This window comes from Schistocerca gregaria, chromosome 1 (assembly GCF_023897955.1).
Source record: "Schistocerca gregaria isolate iqSchGreg1 chromosome 1, iqSchGreg1.2, whole genome shotgun sequence".
In the NCBI taxonomy this organism is placed as follows: Eukaryota; Metazoa; Arthropoda; class Insecta; order Orthoptera; family Acrididae; genus Schistocerca; species Schistocerca gregaria.
In genome coordinates, this window is record NC_064920.1 from 1,196,840,048 (window position 1) to 1,196,850,486 (window position 10,439).

Genomic DNA, 10,439 nt, shown 5'->3' on the forward strand with positions numbered 1-10,439 from the left:
TACTTCTCCCTGAACTTTAATTCCCACTCCAAATTTTTCATTGGTTTCCTTTACTGCTTGCTCAATATACAGATTGAATAACATCGCGGAGAGGCTACAACCCTGTCTTACTCCCTTCCCAACCACTGCTTCCCTTTCATGTCCCTCGACTCTTATAACTGCCATCTGATTTCTGTAAAAGTTGTAAATAGCCTTTTGCTCCCTTTACTTTCCCCCTGCTACCTTCAGAAATGCAAAGAGAGTACTCCAGTCAACACTGCTGAAAGCTTTAACTAAGCTACAAATGCTATAAAAGTAAGTTTGAACTTCCATAATCTTTGTTCTAAGATTGGGCACAGTGTCAGTATTGATTCGCATGGTCCTATGCTTCTTCCGAATCCAAACTGATTTTCCCTGAGGTTGCTTTTTCCGAATCCAAACTGATTTTCCCTGAGGTTGCTTTTTCCGAATCCAAACTGATTTTCCCTGAGGTTGGCTTCTGTAAAGAATTCATGTTGCAGCCATGACTTTTTAAACCAATAGTTCAGTAATGTTCACACCCGTCAGCACATGCTTTCATTGGAATTATTATACTCATCCTGAACTCATGAGGATATTTCGTCCATCTCATACACCTTGCATACCACTTATAGACCATAAACAGAGTTCCAGCGCTTTGAGGTATTCCAAATTTTTTCTGATATAAGAGTGTTGCTCTTCAAATTATACCTCCTAAAGCATCAGTGTAGCTTCTCATTCGCAACCATGCAAAACACTATGAAATGTTTAAAAATTGTGGTTCATGATTTGCATAGATCAGCAAACTCAACAGAAATGAGGTCTTCATGGTACTCAACCATAAAGTGAAACCCTTGTTGCTGCAATAACACTGAAAATTTTTCGACAGGATCTCTGTCTCTAGTGCACTCACCATCTTTCACTAACTAAACTCCCACTTTCATTAATATTTTGGCTACTATTGGCATTATTGGCTTGTAACGGATTTTTTTACCGAAGATCGCTAGCCATAGTAATTAACAAATGGTTATCCTTCGCCATTTTCCCAGAAATCCAGAATCAGATACAGAATATACTAGTTTACAAAAACGGTGACCCATTGTATGCATCCAATTTTAGACCTATTTCAATAATTCCAATTTTACCGAAAGTTACGGAATCCATACAAAACATTGTAGAATGAAGGCTTTCACGACCGGGTGACATGGCTGTTGATATACTTTTCGGGATGTGAGGTCGTGGTCCAAGAACTTTTCTGCTCCTTACGTTTAGTCCAGGACTCCGATGGACTTCCTCAGAGGCGCTGCTCCGCTGAGTCTTGCCGACTGTGGTCAGTCGGCAAGATTCAGCGGAGCAGCGCCTCTGAGGAAGTCCATCGGAGTCCTGGACTAAACGTAAGGAGCAGGAAAGTTCTTGGACCACGACCTCACATCCCGAAAAGTATATCAACAGCCATACAAAACACCCAATACCAAGTTACTCTAAAGATGACAAATTCTCCCAGGACATGCAGCATGGTTTTCACAAAGGAAAGTCAATAGTTACCATGCTCTCCCTTGTAATATACCGTCTGAGGAGACTACAGGCTGGATTAATTGACCTGTACCTTATAACAGTGTATTATGCACTATTTCATAGATACATTGATTATGGCTAGTCGTCATGTGGGACACACTTCAGTTAGAAATAATGACAAAGTCACCCTTTGTTTTTTTACATGAGGCATAAAAAACGGATATGAAAGTAGCTAGGATGATTGCAGGTACTAGTAGATGGGAACAATGGCAGGAGGGTATCCACAATGGGGAAATCAAACAAAAACTGGGAATGAACTCTATAGATGTAGCAGTCAGGGCGAACAGGCTTAGATGGTGGGGTCATGTTACACGCATGGGAGAAGCAAGGTTACCCAAGAGACTCATGGGTTCAGCAGTAGAGGGTAGGAGGAGTCGGGGCAGACCAAGGAGAAGGTACCTGGATTCGGTTAAGAATGATTTTGAAGTAATAGGTTTAACATCAGAAGAGGCACCAATGTTAGCACTGAATAGGGGATCATGTAGGAATTTTATAACGGGGCTATGCTCCAGACTGAACGCTGAAAGGCATAATCAGTCTTAAGTGATGATGATGATGATGGCATAAAAAAACACAACAGAGGGTTTGCAGCTTGAGGCAGGAAACATAATTATGAACTCACAACCAGTTGTGAACTGTCTGGAACGCATGATAATTTTCCAATCTACATCTACATGACTACTCTGCAATTCACATTTAAGTGCTTGGCAGAGGGTTCATCGAACCACAGTCATACTATCTCTCTATTTTTCCACTCCCAAACAGCGAGCGGGAAAAACGAACACCTAAACCTTTCTGTTTGAGCTCTGATATCTCTTATTTTATTTTGATGATCATTCCTACCTATGTAGGTTGGGCTCAACAAAATATTTTCGCATTCGGAAGAGAAACTTGGTGACTGAAATTTCGTAAAAAGGTCTCGCCGCGACGAAAAACGTCTATGCTGTAATGACTTCCATCCCAACTCGTGTATCATATCTGCCACACTCTCTCCCCTATAACGTGATAATACAAAATGAGCTGCCCTTTTTTGCACCCTTTCGATGTCCTCCGTCAATCCCACCTGGTAAGGATCTCACACCGCGCAGCAATATTCTAACAGAGAACGAACGAGTGTAGTGTAAGCTGTCTCTTTAGTGGACTTGTTGCATCTTCTAAGTGTCCTGCCAATGAAACGCAACCTTTGGCTCGTCTTCCCGAGAATATTATCTATGTGGTCCTTCCAACTGAAGTTGTTCGTAATTTTAACACCCAGGTACTTAGTTGAATTGACAGCCTTGAGAATTGTACTATTTATCGAGTAATCGAATTCCAACGGATTTCTTTTGGAACTCATGTGGATCATCTCACACTTTTCGTTATTTAGCGTCAACTGCCACCTGACACACCATACAGCAATCTTTTCTAAATCGCTTTGCAACTGATACTGGTCTTCGGATGACCTTACTAGACGGTAAATTACAGCATCATCTGCGAACAGTCTAAGAGAACTGCTCAGATTGTCACCCAAGTCATTTATATAGATCAAGATCAGGAACAGCAGAGGTCCCAGGACGCTTCCCTGGGGAACACCTGATATCACTTCAGTTTTACTCGATGATTTGCCGTCTATTACTACGAACTGCGACCTTCCTGACAGGAAATCACGAATCCAGTCGCACAACTGAGACGATACCCCATAGCTCCGCAGCTTGATTAGAAGTCGCTTTCCAGAAATCTAGAAATACGGAATCAACTTGAGATCCCCTGTCAATAGCGCCCATTACTTCGTGCGAATAAAGAGCTAGCTGCGTTGCACAAGAGTGATGTTTTCTGAAGCCATGCTGATTACGTGTCACTAGATCGTTCCCTTCGAGGTGATTCATAATGTTTGAATACAGTATATGCTCCAAAACCCTACTGCAAACTGACGTCAATGATATAGGTCTGTAGTTAAATGGATTACTCCTACTACCCTTCTTGAACTGCTTTAAAAATGTACAACACACTGTCTCGAGAATTGCAAAGTCTGCTGCCAGGATTATTCAAAAGAAAAATTGCACCTGACTTGAAACAACACTCATTATCCTCAATGGAGAATTTTTCAACAGTGACAAAAGTGAGTGGACAAAATAATATATTTTGGAAAAACGGGAAAACAATTTCAAAATCACACACATAGTCGCAGCCACAGTGCCAGGTCAAACAGGAACATCATGTCCAGAAGATGAGATGGTGCCAGAACCACCCTCAGAAGAATTTCTTAAGTATGTAAGCACATACAAACAACATTCGACAAACTAGTTAAACTAGTAAAATGCACTGCAAATAATAACATCATTCCAAATGCAAAAAACAAATCAAAAGCGGTATGGTCTGTTATAAGAAGTGAAGTTGGCAGTGAGAAAATGCCCTTCTAAAATAGTGATAAACAGTAGAGCAGTTACAGAACCCAGTGCCATTTGTTAATCATTCAATGATAAAGTGTAACAAATTTGGTGACTTTTCACCACCAAAAACAAAGCCCGATATGACAGACAGTAATTGCTCATGCTTTAAGTTTCTCATGTTTCCATCTCAGATGGCATCAAAATCATAATGTCCCTAAAAATTTCAAAATCTGTGGGGTGGGATGATGTCCCCACTGAAATAATAAAAATAGTCTGTCACAGTATTGCATATCCACTCTCTTTCATATTAACTAATCTTTCGATGAGGGATGTTTCCCAGAATAATTAAATTTGCATTAGTTCAGCCAGTACATAAAAAAAGCAAACAAGATGAATTGGGCAACTATATTACAATCTCACTGTTACCGATTTTCTCAAAAATATTTGAAAGAGCCGCATGTGATCACAATTCATCAAACAGCATTCTCTTACGCAATCATTATGGTTTCAGAAAAGGCTGCAGCACAATCCATGCAATAAATGAATTAGTCACAAAAGTCAGCAGATGTTTTGATGATAGAATGTGGATGTCAGGCATCTTTTGTGAACTGTCAAAGCCTTCGACACAGTAAATCATGACCTGCTTCTCCAAAAATTGGCATGCTATGGTTTTCAAGGCGAATCTCTTAGCTGGATGTCATCATACTTGGCAAACAGAAAACAAAGAGTACTTATTAACATCAATGGCAACAAATTTCTCTCTGGTTGAAAACTCAATCAATTAGGCGTTCCACAAGGTTCAACATTAAGGCCACTACTTCTTCTGTATTATATTAGTGATATGCCATGCCAGGTCCAGTCTGATACTATCCTCTATGCAGCTGGCTCAACAGCTGTAGTCTATTGTAAAAATGAGGTAGACCAAATTCGTCATATTGAACAAACACTTGGGGAAGTGGAGGCATGGGTCAAAACCAATAACTTGACATTAAAATTGACAAAAACAGAAAATGTTCATTTCACCACAAAACAATCTGCACAATATATAAGTGAAATAAGGTATATGTACAAAAAATTAGACAAGGCAGACTGTGTCAAATTCTTTGGCATTGTTGTTCCTGTGGTCTTCAGTCCTGAGACTTGTTTGATGCAGCTCTCCATGCTACTCTACCCTGTGAAAGCTTCATCATCTCCCAGTACCTACAGCAGACTACATAATTCTGAATCTGCTTAGTGTAGTCATTTCTTGGTCTCCCTCTACGATTTTTACCCTCCACCCTGCCCTCCAATACTAAATTGGTGATCCCTTGATGCCTCAGAACATGTCCTACCAACCAATCCCTTCTTCTGGTCAAGTTGTGCCACAAACTTCTCTTCTCCCCAATTCCATTCAATACCTCCTCATTAGTTATGTGATCTCCCCATCTAATATTCAGCATTCTTCTGTAGCACCACATTTCAAAAGCTTCTATTCTCTTTGTGCCCAAACTATTTATCGTCCATGTTTCACTTCCATACAAATACTTTCAGAAATGACTTCCTGACACTTAAATCTATACCCGATGTTAACAAATTTCTCTTCTTCAGAAATGCTTTCCTTGCCATTGGCAGCCTACATTTTATATCCTCTCTACTTCGACCATCATCAGTTATTTTGCTCCCCAAATAGCAAAACTCCTTTACTACTGTAAGTGTCTCATTTCCTAACCTAATACCCTCAGCATCACTCGACTTAATTCAACTAGATTCCATTATCCTCTTTTTGCTTTTGTAGATATTCATCTTATACCCTCCTTTCAAGACACTGTCCATTCTGTTCAACTGCTCTTCCAAGTCCTCTGCTGTCTCTGACAGAATTACAATGTCATCGGTGAACCTCAAAGTTTTTATTTCTTCTCGATGGATTTTAATCCCTACTCGGAATTTTTCTTTTGTTTCCTTAACTACTTACTCAATATACAGATTGAATAACATCGGGGATAGGCTACAATCCTGTCTTATTCCCTTCCCAACCACTGCTTCCCTTTCATGTCCCTCGACTCTTATAACTGCCATCTGCTTTCTGTACAAATTGTAAATAGCCTTTCGCTCCCTGTATTTTACCACTGCCACCTTCAGAATTTGATAGTGAGTATTCCAGGCAATATTGTCAAAAGCTTTCTAAGTCTACAAATGCTAAAAACGTAGGTTTGCCTTTCCTTAATCTTTCTTCTAAGATAAGTCGTAGGGTCAGTATTGCCTCACGTGTTCCAACATTTCTAAGGAATCCAAACTGATCTTCCCCGAGGTCAGCTTCTACCAGTTTTTCCATTAGTCTGTAAAGAAAACAAGTTAGTATTTTGCAGCTGTGACTTATTAAACTGATAGTTCAGTAATTTTCACATCTGCCAGCAGCTGCTTTCTTTGGGATTGGGATTATTATATTCTTCTTGAAGTCTGAGGGTATTTCGCCTGTCTCATACATCTTGCTCACCAGATGGTAGAGTTTTGTCAGGACTGGCCCTCCCAAGGCTGTCTGTAGTTCTAATGTATTGTTGTCTACTCCGGGGCCCTGTTTCGACTTAGGTCTTTCAGTGCTCTGTAAAACTCTTCACGCAGCTCCCACTTCAACTTCATCTACATATTCTTCCATTTCCGTAATATTGTCCCCAAGAACATCATCCTGTATAGACCCTCTATATACTCCATCCACCTTTCTGCTTTCCCTTCTTTGCTTAGGACTAGGTTTCCATCTTAGCTCTTGATATTCATGCAAGTGGTCTCTTTTCTCCAAAGGTCTCTCTAATTTTCCTGTAGGCAGTATCTATCTTACTCCTAGTGAGATAAGCCTCTACATCCTTACATTTGTCTTCTAGCCATCCCTGCTTAGCCATTTTGCATTTCCTGTCGATTTCATTTTTGAGATGTTGGTATTTCTTTTTGCCTGCTTCATTTACTGCATTTTTATATTTTCTCCTTTCATCAATTAAATTCAATTTTTCTTCTGTTACCCAAGGATTTCTAGCAGCCCTCGTCTTTTTACCTACTTTATCCTCTGCTGCCTTCACTACTTCATCCCTCAGTGCTACCCATTCTTCTTCTACTGTGTTTCTTTCCCCCATTGCTGTCAATTGTTCCCTTATGCTCTCCTTGAAACTCTGTACAACCTCTGGTTCTTTCAGCTTATCCAGGTCCCATGTCCTTAAGTTCCCACCTTTTTGCAGTTTCTTCAGTTTTAACCTACAGGTCATAACCGATAGATTGTGGTCAGAGTCCATATCTGCCCCAGGAAATGTCCTACAATTTAAAACCTGATTCCTAAATCTCTGTCTTATCATTATATAATCTATCTGATACCTTTTAGTATCTCCATACTATATGGGCATAAAATTTGCAAATAAAATATGGAAATGGATGGATGACCCAAAAGTAAAAGCTACCAAAAGAAATCTGGAAAAATATCTGAAAGATAAATGTTACTATAGTGTAGAAGATTTCTTGAATGGCAACAATGCATTATAATTGAAAGTAAAGATGTTACACCATATGTATAATTAGTTTACTGTCTATTTTTAGTATTTTTATATATAGTGAAGAATGACAAGTCACCTATGCCACAATCTTTGATTGTATAAGGCATGATACGTAATGATAAAAATGGAAATACATGTCATTGTGGACAATTTCCTTTGTGTGTTATTTGAAAAATTACAGACAACTCTGGGAAGAAATAAAGAAGATAGATATAGAAGATGGATGCATCACTGTTATAAAGACAATGTACAGAGGACACAATTGTTGAATTAGAACACCATTGGGGAACTCTTGAATACTTTGAAATAAGGCAAGGACTTAAGCAAGAAAGTATTCTATCTCCTGCACTTTTTTAATGTTGTGATGGAGGGAATGAATAGGACAGTTAAAGATATAGTAAAAGAAAAAGACAAAAGTATGATTTTTGCAGATGATATGGTACAATGGGGTGATAAAGAGGTAGATGTACACTTACAGCTTGATGCATGGAAGGAAATAATGAAAAGGTATGGATTAAAAATAAATAAAGATAAGGGTGAAGTAATGGTATTTGGAAGCGAGAAAGGAATCAACGAAAATATTACCTTAAATGGAGAGCCCCTCAAAGTGGTAGAAAGTTTCACTTATCTAGGGAGTGAAATATCTAGGGATGGAAGAATAACTAACGAAATTAATAGGAGGTTACAAAAGGCAGGCAATTCCTACCAAACAATAAAACACCTGATTTGGAATAATGGAGTTTCAGAAAGAGCAAAACTCCTTATGTATAAGAATTATTACATCCCTATTGTCACCTATGGTGAAGAAACATGGACAATAACAGAAAGGGACAGGAGCAGACTGCAAGCAGGGGAAATGAAATTTCTCAGAGCAGTTAAGGGAAAAACAAGAATGGGCAGAGTAAGGAAAGAGATTAGAATGGACCTCAAACAAGAAAGTATGAGAGAAGAAATTGAACGAAAGAGAATAAGATGGTATGGGCATGTTAAAGAGGGTGCATGGGCAGAGACTCCCCAAAATTATGGAAGAACTAAAGATGGATGGGAAAAGACCTAGAGGGAGCCCAAGAACACGGTGGAAAATGGGAGTGAGAATATCTGTAGAAAGGAGAGGTGTGACCTGGCAGCAAGTGGAGGAAGAAAAGTGGTGGGAGGACCGAGCCAAATGGAGAGGACTCAGAGGACTCATCAGCACCCAGACCAGGAAGTAGCCAGAGCGGGATTGGGATATAGATAGATAGACAGACAACTCCTATGTATGTAATTTTGATGCAGACCTTCCAGTCATTACTTGTAAATATTCATTTATAAACACCCTGTAATAATAATACAACATTTAACATTCAGAAAACACTGAACTGCCAGAGGTCGGCTGAGATTATAGCATAGAGTCATTCAAATATCTGACGTATGATTGAGCAGATGGTTTACAATAACCAATAGTTTATACTAATCATAATAAAAATAATATAACTGCAGATCGATTAAAATAATATATTCATTAATGCTAATACTTATCACTCTTTCCACAACATTTTGATAAAAGAACTGTTCAAATTATTTAGGGGGCAAGTTGCTACAATAATAACGGTACGAAAACGGCGAATGTTCTTGCATGTTTGGTCTATACATGTCACACACACATCAATATCTCTAATGATATTTCACATATTCATTACGCTAGCTTGACTACCATGATTCTGTACACAAACACTTTCTGGCATTGTGTTATGAGGTGTAATAAGACAGTTGTTCCTTTTATTTACAATTCATGATACTGTTGGTCCACATACATCCAGTCGGCGTTAGAACAGTCACTGTTGACTTATGTAACTACCTCTGAGGGCATAGTAAATAGAAATCTTCTCAGCTAATGCATAATGATTCTGTACCAGTAGTGGATGCCAGGAAATAATATTGGATTGTAAGGGTCAATCAAGGAGTAGGCCGACATATCAGAAGCGTGTCCACAAATCGAGTTCAATGTCTACATTAACAGCACTATAATTCTTTGGCAGACCTGTTATTTTCCTCGCGCATTTAAAACAAAAATCCATAAGAGACCTACGACCTCACTTTCGTGCGTCTCTAATGCAATACTGACTACGACAGATGTGGAAAGAAACAAGTAATCTAAAAGGATATCGGTGTGCAAACTGTGTATCTTATAGTTCACACTTAGACTGCTGCTTTATTGAAATATAAAGATTATTTTTGTTTGGACTGATTATTTGACAAGTGCGCTTTTGCCTTCACTTGAGTAAATACATCTACAATGCAGTGGCAGTTATACTCTCACACATCTATCCGGTAAAACAAACACTTAACACAATGCAATACATAAAAAATTGTAAAACATCGTACTGTATGTTTTTCTCATAACATGCAGACGTTACGATCGTCCCCTTATATACTTACCGCTTCCAAAAAAGTTCAGTAAAACGTAAAATTAAGTGAACAAGTACTGATCTGAATTCATAAGACTGACACAAATTATTGAAACTTTCACAGACATTCAAACTAACAAGCAAAATAAAGACGGGCTGATATGATTCCGTGTACTGACATTCAAAATCAAAACTTTACGGCGCACTCAGTGCTGCCAACATACACGCTATAAACAGCGACATGTAAAATGAAAAGTCAAAAGTTTCCCGAATTATATATAATTTTCGAATAGAAGTTTAGATTATATTTATTAGCCATCAGCTTGTTTACAAAAGTTGGCTTCTTAAGTTGAAGTTATACATGCACTTTTTAGTTATGTACATACAATTCTTAACCATTTAAATTGATGATGTTCACTACATAATTTACGTTCTATTGTATATCTTTACATAACTATAGTATAATTTATTATACAAGACACAGATAAAGAATTATAATCAAACAAAATTACTTTACACAGCTACTTCACACAGGGCGTCACGTCATCGTCACGTTAGCCTGTATTCACACAGACCTTCACGTCACGTCAATTTGATTA

The 10,439-nt window shown here is 38.5% G+C and overlaps 1 protein-coding gene across 2 annotated transcripts in view; it reads right to left on the bottom strand.

Annotated features, from left to right (window-relative positions):
* The window catches only part of LOC126284647 (maternal embryonic leucine zipper kinase-like), a 401,036-nt gene extending 390,965 nt beyond the window's left edge, over positions 1–10,071 (bottom strand). Inside the window, exon 1 of one of the 2 annotated variants that reach the window (XM_049983745.1) lies at positions 9,872–10,071. The gene's annotated coding sequence lies outside the window, so the exon portion shown is untranslated. The remainder of the gene's footprint in view (positions 1–9,871) is intronic. The other variant, XM_049983736.1, reaches the window with a different exon arrangement.
* Positions 10,072–10,439: the final 368 nt, after the last annotated feature.